Consider the following 14,739-nt stretch of genomic DNA (forward strand, 5'->3'; position numbering starts at 1 on the left):
TTTTTGTTATTGATAAAACAAAACTGTCTTACGCTGTGTGAACAGTCCCATTCTGAACACAACTGCATGATGATCATGATGAAGTTTAGAGCTTTTAATATCTAGTATCTTCAGTACAAGTATGACTAAAAATCAAAAGGTTCAATTTAAAGGGTTATCTCCCTATATTGTGAGAGGCATCTGCTTGATCCAATTTTTATAAATAGTCTATGAAATTCAAGTTTCTACTTGGTGTCCAAATATCCAAATGTTTCCTTGGCCCCTCTTGGCACTTTTTGTCAAGTAAGCTGATTTTCCTAACAAAAACACAAACCCTTTCTAGACATGTCACGCTAACTATTTTTTTCCACTCTCTAGTCACAAATCTGAAAGACTTGTTCCTTATCAGAAATATTAATTAATTGATCAATATAAATAACACTGGATATACTAGTCTCCCTCTCTAAGGATTAGCGCTTTCACTCTTATACTGAAATTGTCATATATTAAGTTTACATATATTTATCCACCTTTAATCTTATTTTTCTCCCTAATCACTCAAAACCTTTTCTTTATTATCACAGCTGCCACCCAATGTGAATTGCAGTACCGAAAGTCAGGTATCAGAACTCACTCATACATGAGTTTAACACACACATAAAAATTAGAGTAAATAATTACAATTCTTGCCTTGCACACTGTAAATCAAAGTAACTATTGACATGTCTAATGATGCCACAGATCTACCCAGAAAGGTCTGATATTTCTCTAGCATATTCCATGATTGCAGGCATATTTTTTTTATTCATATTAGGAATTGGTATTAAGAATTATCACCTATTGATATTAAGATTGTATTTTCCTAAGATAGTTGTATAAGGAGCCTAGTCTTAGTCTATTTTATTGTATTACATACCACGATTTGTTCAGGTAAGCTTCTTTAAGGTTTTTTGCAGTTAAAGTGTGAGGAGATGCACTTGGCCAAATTTGATGAACTTTCAAAATTTTTGTGTGTTTTCAACTTCCTATTAACTAAGTATTACTCACAAGTTTTACTCAAACATTTTTTCAGTGTTCAACTCATTCATTGAAATACTGGTTGCCATGGAGACCAAACCTTTGGTACTTCACTTCGCATCTTCCCAAGTTTGAGTCTCAGCCATTCATAATTTCTTCTATCACTTCAGAAAGTTACATTTTACATGACTCAAACTTCCTCAACTTCCACATAAAGTATTCATTTATCAAACGCATTACTGAAGTGAACAACAATTCAGCATGAGTGAAAACAGAACAGTCACAACTACCTTAGCCTCTAATCTAAAAGGAAGGTTACCTTGCATAAGGTTGGGAGTGCCCCATATGACCTGGTTTTTTTTGCCCTAAGTATTTTTAGTACAAACTTGTTGTTTAGTTGGAGTAATGCTTATTTTTTCCTGTACATAAATTGCAGTATGCAGTCTTCGAGGCTGGAAGGACTTGCCAAGGTCACAGAGCTGGGTTCGCAGCAACCGGGGGCAACACCAGAACGCCACGCGTGCACACCGCATGCCATAAAGCATTTCTGAACATCCTCTAACACTTTGATCTAGCACTTTGATCTCGGTAACAGAGGTCCTAAAAGACACAGAAGAGCATGTGCCACACAGCGTAGGCAATGGGAGATCAAAGACACTGCCGTGTTCTAGATCCCCATGGTGGAAGTTCCCTAAATGAAAGTACACAAAGGTGTTAGGAAACAGACCAAAATGCACACTGCGAAGAAAGGCGACAACCCAAAATATCTGGCTTGAAAGAAAAATTCTTTCTTATCCCATATCTGACGGTTGGCTTGTCCCTCAGTACAGAAGCATAAACGTGTCAGGCGCTTTAAAAAATATTTCATTTCTTTACAATGTCTACATTCTCCAGCATCTGTGCTCTTGTCACTCTTAAGCCCTGATGCTTCCAAAGGCAGCCCAGGAAACAAGAGAGATGCATTCTGTGTCAAGAACGAGAGCACAGAGGTTTGAGGAGAGAAGAGGCAAAAAGAAGGAATATATCCTTCTTAGAGCCATAGTAGGTAATAAACAGAAATACCAAGTATGTGATTGAAAAAAACCAGAAAAATGCTGCAACACACAGATTTTGAACAACTCGCCTTTCATATCCATCTGCAGATGAACAAAATAAAAAATCACGTACCTAAGGACTCCTGACAGACATCACACATTTCTAAGTAAACAGTTGCTTCTATCATAAATACGAGAGTTTCCAAGAAAGCTCAAGCTTTGTCCTATTCAACAGACAAATTGGACTCTATTATTTTAAATCACATATTGAAGCTAACAGACTAGAAAGAAATGAGAAGTTTAAATTTCCTTTTGAACATTATTAGCTGTGTCCAGTCAGAAGAAATTTAGTAAAGTGGCTGCTTTGGCTCCTTCTAGACTTACCTACTGGAGTGTGCCATAATCCCCACATTATCAAGACTGGGGACTTAAGGGGATATGCCACAGCTCCGGTCCAGTCCATGCTCCTGAACAACAAGAAGCTGGTACTCAACCAGCTCTTGTCTCTATAGGGAAACTGAGAAGGACTAACGTGTTCCTTAACCCAGAACTACATCTAGATTTGCTTTATGTGGACAAGTCTTAATAGTGTGTTTACACAATACATTTCTGTCTCCAGTTTTCAAAGGATCGCCTTAAAAAGCCCCTGTCATTTAAGAATCGGGAAAACACTGAGAGCCAATAATCTTCGAAGTACTACCTTTACTTTGCATTAGTAAACTAATCCTCGGTAAGAGACCATCTTAGTATGTTAACTTTCAAAGCTACAAAACAGCTTCTCTCACTAAGGATGAAACCCCAAGGCTGTTTAGGCTGATCTAAACCCAGGCATACTGCAGGCAAATCCTCCCCCCAGGCTCATGTGAAAACATACAAAATCAACTCAAAATGGATAAACTGGACAAAAACCTAACCCTGGCAAGAAAAAAAAAGAAGCAACTGGACTACAACCAGACCAGCTCCCAGAAGCGCTGCAGAAATTTCAGTGCAAGGCAGAAGGCACGACCATGAAGCCAGAGGAACGTGGTACCAGGACAGCCTTACATCAGCCTGCAAGGCCACGGCCCTCACTCCTTGGGTACAGTTTCACACAGACCCCTTCAGATGGCACAAGTTGCAGTACTGTCAAACGATACAAACCCTCCCAGCCAGCTATCTCCTTCCCTGTACCATCCTCCTCCTGGGCAAGCAAACACAAGCGTGCAGCTGTGTAGTGAAGTGAACTGGAAAAGCAGCATATGTATTAATTCTTTTCCCCCGGTTAGTTTTGACACAATCAGTTGTCCAATTCACTCACCACATGACTGCACATACGCTTGCGCCAGCACAAAGAGAAGAGTCAATGCAGGGACAGCACTTGCCTTTTTACTCTTCGAGCAGCAAAGCAGAGTTAAGGCTACCCTACAGTCATACACATTACTGTTCTCTGTGTTCGCATGCACAAACTCTTCAGTTGGTAATAAACCTCCACAAAAAAACCAAGGGAAGAATGTCAAACGGGAGCAGTTATAAACACTGCCATGAGAGGATTACAAATAACTTCATTTTGCTGAAATGCCAGCATATTCAAAAGGCAGAATAAATGACTAGGATTTGCTTTTATCTATGAACTTGCTGAAGACTCGAATTCATGACAGCATTAATGGTTCACATTAACGACTCTTGCCTTGTATATGACAATATTTATGGTTTTATCTGCTATGCAAAACCAGTAAGTCAGCCAAACACACACAGAAAAAAAAACACATAGGAGGGAAAAAGGGGAGCGAGCTTGACTGTGTTTAATAAGAAGATATATAGTAGTTCCTTAAAGAAAAGCCAAAATCTATTATCAGATTTCTTAACTAGGTCAAACAATATTATTATCTGGTATATAATTATGTTCAGTGGGATTCATTTACTCATGAACTTGCAATCGATAACACTGTAAGAAGGGTCTACATGGATTTTAAATAGCTTGTTTAATGGGAAAAAAGATCTCATTACAGGACAGGATTAAATAATTTCTTTCTGCGATTCTTTGCCACCAAAGCATAAGCCATTCTCTGCTCTTAGCTGCCAGTGAAAATTTAAGTTTCAAACATTGCTTTGAAGCTTCAAAACATGGACCATTCTACAGAACTTCAGATGAAATCTGGAACCAAAAAAAATCATACCACTTGCAACAGTTCAAAACCAAAAAACTACTGTCATAAATCGCTTGAAAACACTGAATGTTATTCACTTGAAACAATATCCTGTTTGTTTGCTCCGATGCGAGCTAGCACTACGTGGGAAATCTGGGAGCACGTGCCATAGGAAATCTCTGTTAAACAGTATTGTTTGGTTGCTAGGGCCACACCAAATTGTTTGGATAGTTTCAAGGAACAGTAAAACAATACAAAGGATAATTAGACAGACAACATATTCCTAGGTCAAAGACAACACACCCTGATGTATGTTAAATTAGAAACAAAGTTCTTTCATGTTAAACACAAGTGTCCAGAACTAGGAAAGGTTACTTAATACTCAAGTTGATATTAAAGAATGTTATTTTTATCATCCTGCTTCTCTCTGTATAGCCCAAACGCATCAAGTATTTGAGGACGTAAGTAGCGTCCTATTTACCAACGAGATTATTTAGAATTCAAACATACAAAGCAGGTACCAAAAGGTAACAAACGCACCCCAGCCTGCGACAGTCTATGAGTGCATTTTACTTCATGGCTAATACAAAATTATGATTTTTAGCTTTTGTACACTTTTTTTGGTACTATTTTACACTTAGCCAAGTGTTGACACTTCATATGCGCTTTAAATAGTACTTTTCTAAGTTTTTCATGTCTTTTCCTTTAACTGAAATTTGCTTTCAGTTACTGCTGTTTCTCAGGAAGTTGGAATGGTCAGACTGAAGCAAAACTTCCATTAGGAATCTCCCCTCTTTTGAGATACCTGAAAATACATCTAGAATTATTTTGTGTATTTTAAATAAGGCATCCAACTAGAAAATAAGGATACTCAACACACTTTTGAGAGGGCATCCATAGTTTTCATCAAGCAGATCATATTCTTGGTTGCTATTTTTAAGTTCATTGCTAAGGTAGTAAACCATTTTACACAGATTACATTTAATGATTAAGCTTTTTATTATTATTTTTGCAGCACATGCAATATCACAGGTACTTTAAGTCTCCTGTGATACTCGTTGCAGAACAGGGCTTACATGTCCAACTGACAATACAAAAAATTCCCAATGATTGAAAATATTATCTGTGTGGTTACTTAAAGGAATTTTAATTAAGTTCCTTGTCTTCTACTCTGATAAACATCTAGAACATTTCATCCTACCTCACAGAAGTGGTATTAATATACATGGAAACATATCTGTAACAATTTGTTAGAGTGCTTCACAGCAATGAATCTTCAGTTATTTTATCAAAGGAATCATTATTTTTTCCTAGTAAGGATGTCAATGCTCAAAAGAGATGGCAACCTCTCCAATATCATTCCAACAAGTTATGAGCAGAGCCAAAAAGTTAAACCTAGGTCTCCTGTGTCCCAGGCCAGCAGCCTGTTTTCTAGAGCAGACAATTTCTTCAATAACCTTATGGTTATTTCACAATTCTACACTTCCTGTAGACCATCAGGTTTCTATTGTTTCCAAAGTCTCCTTACTCTTATCAGTGAAAAAACCTCACGATCTGAATGAGAGAAATAGTAAACATCTTTACGAAGGCAACGAAGTTCAACATATACTGCCCTAATAACAGATGCGCATTCCAAATCTTAGCCTCTGGTCTATACACTAGCCATTCTTCACTTAAATCTCTTGGATTTGCTTTCAGAATAGCGACAGAAGGATGCAGTTGCTATTCGTTTATCCAAACAGTTTACCTGGATTGCCAAAGCATGTGACAGCACAGTAGACCAGCCAGGTCTACTTCACTGGTTTTTGTCCAAACTATGTACCACTAGTGATAGTGCACGGAGTCTGTCTGTAAGTTGGATTTATTACTGCCTTACTAGTTCTAGCTGTACTGAACCCCAGCTGATCTCATGGACAGCCAGCACCGCTGCACACACAGCTCTGGCTGGTTCCTTGGTTCACCAGCATCACGCAAGTGCTGGAGTCAGCAGTCTTTGCGGAGATGGTGGATACTTCTGCATTATACTGCATTTATCCAGATTTTTCCACTTATTTCATTACCACTCATTTACCAGTAAAATGTTACTAATTTTAAACTGTGCTAATAGATTACAATAAAAAAGAACAAATTGCAAACTTGTAAAATATACTTATATACTTAACCACTCCCACTTATATATAAAAGCTATTCCATTTTTTTCAGTGATGCATATTATTCTTAATGTTTTTAGATGGACTAAGTAAGTTTCTGCTAGATGACGTTTTCTGAGGCATTCCTAGAATGTGTTTAAAAAAAAGTATCTAATAAAAATATTATTCTTGATACTGGTATGAAAACCTGAAAGTGAAGGGAGAGACGTAGCAGCCTCCTGACACCATAGTCATGTCACCTTACAAGATAACCTAAATACTATGAATAAAATCCACAGTTGTTGCCAGTGAAATCATATATCTATTAAGGGCCACTGACCACACAAATTTTCATAGAATATGTTACCTAGATATTCCTTTGCTTTACATAATATACATCTACTCATCGGTAACACCACAGATATAAACACAGTGGTTGAAACTGAAATCAGTCCAAATACATTAGAATATACATGACCGAGAAAAAAAAAAAAAAAAAAATCTGTTCTTTCTCCAATATTTCCCATATCTTAGTCTGGATACATAGTTCCTGAGGAACAAACATCCTATTTTCAATACAGACTGCACAACTAATTCATCCAGTGACATGAGGTACAGCATTCTCTCTTCTTTCTCTGCATTGGTAGTATACAGTGAATTATCTTTGGAAAACATTTAACAAAGATCATGGCTCCACGTGTCCAATTACACTACATGAACAGGCAAAGAAGAACCATTATCTCATTAACAAGCCACGTGGACTAAGAGCCCAGACTGCAAATTCTTATTCACCTCTCTCTCTCTTTCACTGATTTTATGTGAATTTGATGAAAAGAATTAAATAACCAGCAGTAGTAGCTGGTACTTCTGTCACGCATTTATGAAATGTCATGTGTTAATAAGATGAATGGATTACCCACCTGCGAAGTAGAAACAAGCTTAGAACTGGCTTAGTTCAGTGGTATGGTTCAGTGTAATGTTTGTAAAGCCAAGTCAAACATTTCCATGAGAGGAAGTTACATGTGTATTGATAACTTCCCCTCCATGTCTAAATTGGAACTTACATTTTACTTCTGCAGTAGAAACACTTCCCTATTGACAATTTATCTAAGGAGCTTCAGATATGTTTATATTACATTTTAGCCAAGCTCTGTAACAAAGAAACATAAATGAATGCTGCATCAATAAACAGAAGGTAACTTTATTTCAACAAGTAGCTAATTAAGCATATGGCTAAAACGTGAAGGATGCCCTGTAAGGGAATACAGAAAGGAAAGGAAAGTTTTTTGAGTGTATTGTGGGAACTGGTACTATGACAGCTGAGCTTTCATTTGGACTCAAAAAAACCACAGAACAAAAACCTCACAAAAATCTTCTAAAGCTTTATCATACAAATCATTTTTCTACCCCCAACAAATATGAACATCCTTTCTTTATGTAAAGGTGACTCAACTGGGAAAGCAGCTGCCGATTTGTTTAGTTACAGGTACTCACATGAAGCTTGTTTTCTGCTTTCAAAGCCTCTGAAAACACAGGCAGGAAATTTAATCTTAGCTTTCCCCAAAATGCAGACTCCTCTGCTAGTAAATGGTAATAGAAACATCACTTCAGGCCAACACAGAGACACAGCAGAAATTCTTCATCTGGCAATATCCAGTTTTCTAGGTATCTGGGCCAGATTACAATCCCTTAGCAGATACAGTCTTGCTGCTACTGATGATCCTCAAATTTGAAGTTCTGCCTTATAACTAGGTAGTTTGGTCCTTCCAAAGATTCAGTAGTCTTTTTCCCTACCGGTGTTAATATCTCTGACAATTTCATTCATAAACTGTAATTTTTAGCTTTTCATTTGGCATAATGCTTTCTAGAAATCTAACCAGTCAGTCTCCTTCAAGGGAGAAAGCAAGATAGAAACATGTTTCGGTAATAGTGCTTCAAACTTAAAAGTGATGTTTTTTGTTATTAAAAAAAAAAGGCAATTTAAGATTAGAAAAAAATTTTCCTCCATCTTTTCCATACCTATGAACATGGTCTGAGATGTACGAAGTCAGTCCCCTACGTGTCAAACACAGACAAGTCCTTGAAAGGTCTCTCTTCCCCTTCTAAACTCCCCATCACCAAAATCTTCTGGAGACTTTTTGCTATGTTCTCAGCCACATAGCACCTTTCCCCCTTTTTTGTACTAATATTCAGACACTGAGGAAGTACTGTGAAGAGAACAAGAAATTATTCTTGCCTAGCTGCTTTATGGCCTGAGCAAATTCTAACCAGAAAATATTTCCAGTCCCTGTACGGGACTTCATACCTTGCAGTCTCTTCCCTACTTTATTTTGAGAAGCCTCAAAATAAAATAGGTATATTATTTCTTCCCTGAAACTCTAGAACAGACAGAAAGATAAAATAGATAACAGAGATAAAATGAGGAAAATTATTTTTAAAAACTTTTTTTGCCTAAACTTAGATACATGAGAAGAGAGAAACTGGGCTACAAATTTCCCCAAGTAAATCCTGCTGGCTTTACCACTTCTTGAATAAGGACTATGCCAGTCATTCCTCTTACATTTATACACAGGTGAGAAGCAGCAACCCGGCAAAACCACCTTTCTAAACCTCTCTCATCTGTGGAAAGGAGCACCACTAATGAATTGCAAAATACCAGTTTAAGTGTTTATCCCTGAGCAAAACTTTCTTTCAGGTCCAAAAAAAAAAAAAAAAAAAAAAAAAAAAAATCACAGCAATCCTTAAAAATTGTTAGCAGAGTAACACATTATCCTCATACTGTATATAGAGAACCTGCTTCTCTATAGAATTGTGACTGAACAGGATGAACAACAGCCACGTGCATCACATACAATCACCTAAATCAGATGGGGAGGTATTTTATATTTATGGAAGGTAGAAAACACAAATACTTTTATTAAGAAATGTAACAGTTGAAAAAGAGGTCAGATCTGACATTCAGAACAGTGCCAGGACATCCAGTGCAGCCAGTCAGAAACAGACTGTTAGTTGTTGCTGGGCTCACTCTGTCCACTGAGAATGCCAGACTTGAGAGCAGCAAAGGCTGCTACAAGCTACAGTCTCAAAGATATTTGCTAAAGCTCACCTGATCTCTCATGCTACGTAATTCTAACTTTGTATGGGATGGTAGGGCAGAATGCCCCATCTATGGTGCAAGCAACCACCTTTGCAAACAAGAAATTTAAAATTAAATAATAATAATTAAAAAATCACTAAGATGTATGTAAGACCAATTTTACATATTTACATTTTAAAAAGTCCTTAACAACATAACAGCTAGGACATAGATGGGAAATACTGGCTGAAATTGCTAAGAGCATATGCAAGAAGTAATACAACTCATTATATGAATCACTTTACGGAGCCTTCTATGGTAGACCAGGCATGTAGTTTATTATCAGACAGGAAAAAAAAGAAGAAATTAAAAAACAATTTTGATAGCACAAGATGCCAAAAGACCAAACCATACGCAGTGGAAAACAATGTGATAAAGCACAAAAATTGGAGGGGGAAGAGGAAATCAGTTTGAACTCAATTGTCTCAAGTCCTGCCTAGTCATTCTTGATTATGGCATGCCATCAGGAAATCCTGACCATTAAAGTGTCAGACCATTAAAAATGTAGTTTATGTAATTCCTTTTCTAGAACAACTGCCAGAACAGAAAACCTCTTCAGATAAACCATTTTAATTAAAAATTGTATTTTGAATTCCACAAATTGAAGAAACCATCACTTAGAAAGACATAAAATTTATTTCATAGCATACTTCCAAACTGCTAATATATTTAACATGCTTTGCTTCACTGTCAGAAAGCCGTTCTTACGCAAGACCAGCTTAAAAGAATAGAAAGGCTAAATCTCTTTCATCTATCCATAATCTAGAACACAATCCATCACGTATGGAAGTAGGATAATGGTACGACTGTAAAGGTTCAGGGCTATATGTTAAATTCCCAATGGTAATTTTCAATTCAATTTAAAGCTGCATATATAATAAAGCAATTTATACTTAATATATGAATTGCTGCTGGAAAACAGTTCTGTAATCAAGTTGCAAACTTCTCAGAGAAAAGATACCACTCCAAGCATGTATCTGTTACCTACTGTCTTCTTTCCCAGTAGACTTACTGTGAAGACTTAACATAACCCTACTGTCAAAATACTTTGCACAGCACCTGCAAAGTACTAGTGCTGTGTTGTCAAGTAACAGAGGTATGTATCCTGATCTCTCAGTTTCCTTCAAAACACTGAACTATAATAACTGAGCATATATAACTGCCAAGTTTCACTCATTTACAAATTTTGTATTCCCGCAAAAGAATAACCACACAAGCATTAAAAAACTTAAACTTGTTTCTTTACGTTCTATAACTCAATGTTAGGCTTCTATAGCATTTTGAGTCAAAGCTTCAGAAAAGATGCAAACGCTGGAATAGAATTGCTTCTGTGTTTGCAATTCTATTCCAGCAATTCTATTCCAGCATGATTAAATTGCAAAAAAAAAAAACCCCTTACACTACTGATTTTAAAGAGCGATATCTGATGCTTATTTTTTGTTTAAAATTATGACTGCAACAGGAGTAAAGATGACAATTTCCTTTTGAATATGGAGAGCGAGGATAGAACAGCGTAACTTTGGCTTGTTCTGTTAGTTGTTCTGATCCACCCGCCCTTAGGAAAATGTAAACCAAGCCACCGCTAAGTCTGAGCTAGTAGTATTCCCTGTCTTTCAAGGGGACCTATAAACTCAGGCTCATCACCATACCAGTCATGGTTATCATGCTTTTAGAGAGTACTGTGCATTCACGTAATAGCCGAGAGGCCATAACACGTGAAAGCACCACACATCTTTCCTTATTCCCTCAGTTCTAACTCCTGGAGTCAGAGGGACAACTGGAAGGAACTCAGCTCAGATGTCTGGCTATCTGGCATCAGTTCCAATGATTCATGTCATCAATTTCTTCTCTACAAACACAAGCATTTGCAACTTTCTCTGACAATGTAAATGCTGAAAACACTGACACCATCCCATCCCAGGGCTCACTGCTGGATTCCCAGCCTGGCTGCAAGCGTTTACCCAAACAGCACCAATAAATATCCAGAAATAAGGTATCCATTTGAGCTTAGCAGGTATGTATAATCCTATCACCTGTATCAATGTTTTCCAGTATTTTGCCATTAGCAGACTTTTTTTTAGAGGAAGTTTCCAAGGAGGATGCAGATTCCTATTGAGCAAATCTAAGCTTGCTAGGGGCAGTTTGGTTTCTCTCCATCCCCTCTCCTGGCCGATGGACTGTAGTGTGAGAGCCACAGAAGGATGGTCAACTTCAAGTGACAGGTAAATCTGTGGGTAAACTTGCACACACACTTTCTCCCCCGTATCCTTTCTGTTTAGTATGGAAATTGTGCCCTGCTCAGCCCATGGGGGTGGGGGAATCGGGGCAGAGAACAGAACATTTACTGCTAACAGAGAAATCAATTTTTTCCTTCCTGGGCTATCAAATTGAAGGCTGCACCAGGCTGGAAATCCATTGATGCTCTGAATCCTATGCTAAGCATGAGCTAACAAAGGCAAGAGAATTATATCGATGCTTAGCTAAGTGATGTTAAATTAAAAAGCATAAGGGAGGCAAAGGCAGCAGTGGGAAGATACACCAGTCAGGCCTGGGGACTAGAAGAGTAGAAAGAGAAAGAAAGAGAATTGTATTTGCTAGTGTTTATTGAAGATTTCCATATATACTCTTCTACAAGTTAAGGAAGCACACATTTCCACAGCAATGATGAGAGTGAACTTACTCTGAATAAAGACTTCTTTTTTATGGTACACTAATTATGTGAAGAGAAAGAAAAGCACAAACTAAACCCTAAATCTAAAGCTTTAAGAAGTAGTACCTAAAAAACTAAAACTAAGGCAAGGATATAGCATCAAAGGAATACAAACACACTGATATACGGGCTGCACAGACAAGTTAATTCTAACACTTGTCACTGCAAACATATCACCTATGATGAGGTTTTGTTTCATTTCAATATATTAACAGATCCATATACACCACACACAAAAAACGCGTCAAGTAACAAGGTCGAAGTGATCATAGGCATGCCTTTGTTAATCAGCAAACAGAAAAAAGAAACTTAAATACCTTCTCTCATCTTTCCTAATCCACATTTCTCTGGAAAAACAAAACTCCACATCCTCAGTTTGAAGAATTAATGATATAAAAAACCCTATTGATGCACCGTACTGAAAGAAAAAACAATGACAAAATGCTCAACAAATTTATGCTTAATATTATTTCAAAAAAAGATAGTGTCAGAAGCCAGCAGCTTTTGGAAAGAGTTCTCTCGCCGAGCACAACCTGAAGTAGTTTGTTTAAACCCCCCCTCCCACTGCCTGCTTATTCTTTCCTTGTGAGAAGAGGGCAATTCCAGCTCCCAGTAGAAAGAGGAAAAGACTTTTCCTCATTATCCTCATTATGCTCATTATCCTCAATTATCCTCATTAATGTCAAACTGATACCTTTCCTGAGTAAATGCAAAAAGTAATGAATACTGGCAGCTTTGCTGTAAAAAGCTATTTTGGAAAGAGACTCTGGAGCATCAGTTATGAAGTAACCAATAACTTCAAATCATATATCATTAAAAAACCCCAAAACCTATTTTTAAAAATCTATAAAGAAACCAAATTAATCTCTTTTAATATGCTCCATATAAGCATATTAATACTTCAGATGCAAAATACTTCTACAACTTAAAGCTCAAAAACATTACATTAGCCCAGACTGGGTCCATTTAAAGAGCATTTTCACATCTTTGTAAGTAACTGCCTAGTGAAGTACTCAGAAATATTATTTCTGATTCTGAGTATCAGAATTCAGTATTCAGTATTTCTGATACTGAGGTATGGTTTGAAAATTAAAGTGCTAGATATAAACACAAGGATTAAAAAAGAGAATTAACAAACAAATATATTTGAGCATTGGAATATGCTCAAGCATACACAAACCAGGGTTAGAATAAGTCTCACACATTAAGTATCAATTTCAGGAAAGAACAACTGTTCTAAGCTCCGATTCTGTCAGTTTTGCCTAGTAATCCTCCATATGAACACAGGAGCTGAAAAGGGAAATAAATCTCTGAAGACTAACTCAATCTGTCACATTTAACACAAACGTGGCAAGGAGGAAAAAAAGAGAAACTCAACATTTTCAAAAGTATATTCTTACAGTAAGTTTGCTGAGGAGTCAAAACAAAACAACAAAAACTAATTTTTTGCACATCCAGGTAACTACCTAAATTTAATTGTCCAAAAAAAAAAAAAAAAAAAAATCGTATCTGAACATGTTCCCTAAAGTTTTCTGTCCTGCACTGAGGGGATCAGCTCTTCTGAAAATTCAGCTCTGATGGGTTTCAGTTCCCAGTACAACTAATCAAAGAGTTAGCACATAGGAGAGGTTGATTCTTTTTCAACTAGAGCATAAATTTCCTTGTGATGCCACACACATACCTTACAGCATTGTTGTAAATTCTCTGGTTTTAAATTAGCTATAGTTGTCTGTGGTTTTATGTTTACCAAATGTACGCTTCTGAGCCAAGTCCTTCCATTCACCAAACTCTACAGGAAAAACAGCAACGTCAACTGCTGAGTTGGTGATGGTCTGGGATGTCAATGCACTTTTTCTTGGAGAAAAAAGTTTGATGAATATGAAAATTAGCAAATATCTAGAAAATTCAGGATTGTTCACTAGGTCACTTATCCAAATTTGTTTTGTTTCTGTGGTTAGTGTGGGAACTGTATTTTGAGACTCCTCGGCACTCTTTAAGTCTCTAACAGCATAAGGTAGCGCTGAGTTCACATGAATCCCTAGTTAACAATATTTTTTTAAGAGTAAGCATGACACACTTGTATTTCTAACCAGACCTTCTGAAGAAATTTATCTAAGCTAACTGCAAATAAAACTAAACTATCAAGAATCTGAAGTTGTGCAACTCCTTAGAAAAACAGACTACAGTCTCCAGGGCTTTCAGTCTTCAGAGAAAGTGCAAGGACACCTGGCGAAAAAATCTCACGTACCATGAAGACATAGCCAGCGCTCGAGCTGGACCTCTGTAAGAGGACAATACTAAGTAACATGCAGTGCTATTCTTAGCCACCATAAACACACTGAGCTTTCAGAGTTAACAGCTTCTTTGTCAGTTCCAGGGGAGGAGATAGTCACATCTGAAATAGAAATAGGTTATCATATGCTTGTCCATAGAACTCCAAAATACATGGCTAAATTGGTCATTTAAAAGATTTGAGCTGTATGTATTGGAATTCAAAGGAAAAAGCTTTTTTCCTCCTACCTTCCTCAACTTTCATTTTAATTTCTTATCCGATTCTAATTTACTTCAGAAAGCAGTTTGCTTTCTCCACAATAAGAACCTTTATCTG

At 37.1% G+C, this 14,739-nt stretch overlaps 1 protein-coding gene across 8 annotated transcripts in view; it reads right to left on the reverse strand.

The window, feature by feature from the left end:
• The window catches only part of FRYL (FRY like transcription coactivator), a 178,006-nt gene that overhangs the window by 105,841 nt on the left and 57,426 nt on the right, over window positions 1–14,739 (reverse strand). The window lies entirely within an intron of this gene.

The sequence above is a fragment of the Mycteria americana genome, chromosome 4 (genome assembly GCF_035582795.1).
Source record: "Mycteria americana isolate JAX WOST 10 ecotype Jacksonville Zoo and Gardens chromosome 4, USCA_MyAme_1.0, whole genome shotgun sequence".
NCBI lineage: Eukaryota > Metazoa > Chordata > Aves > Ciconiiformes > Ciconiidae > Mycteria > Mycteria americana.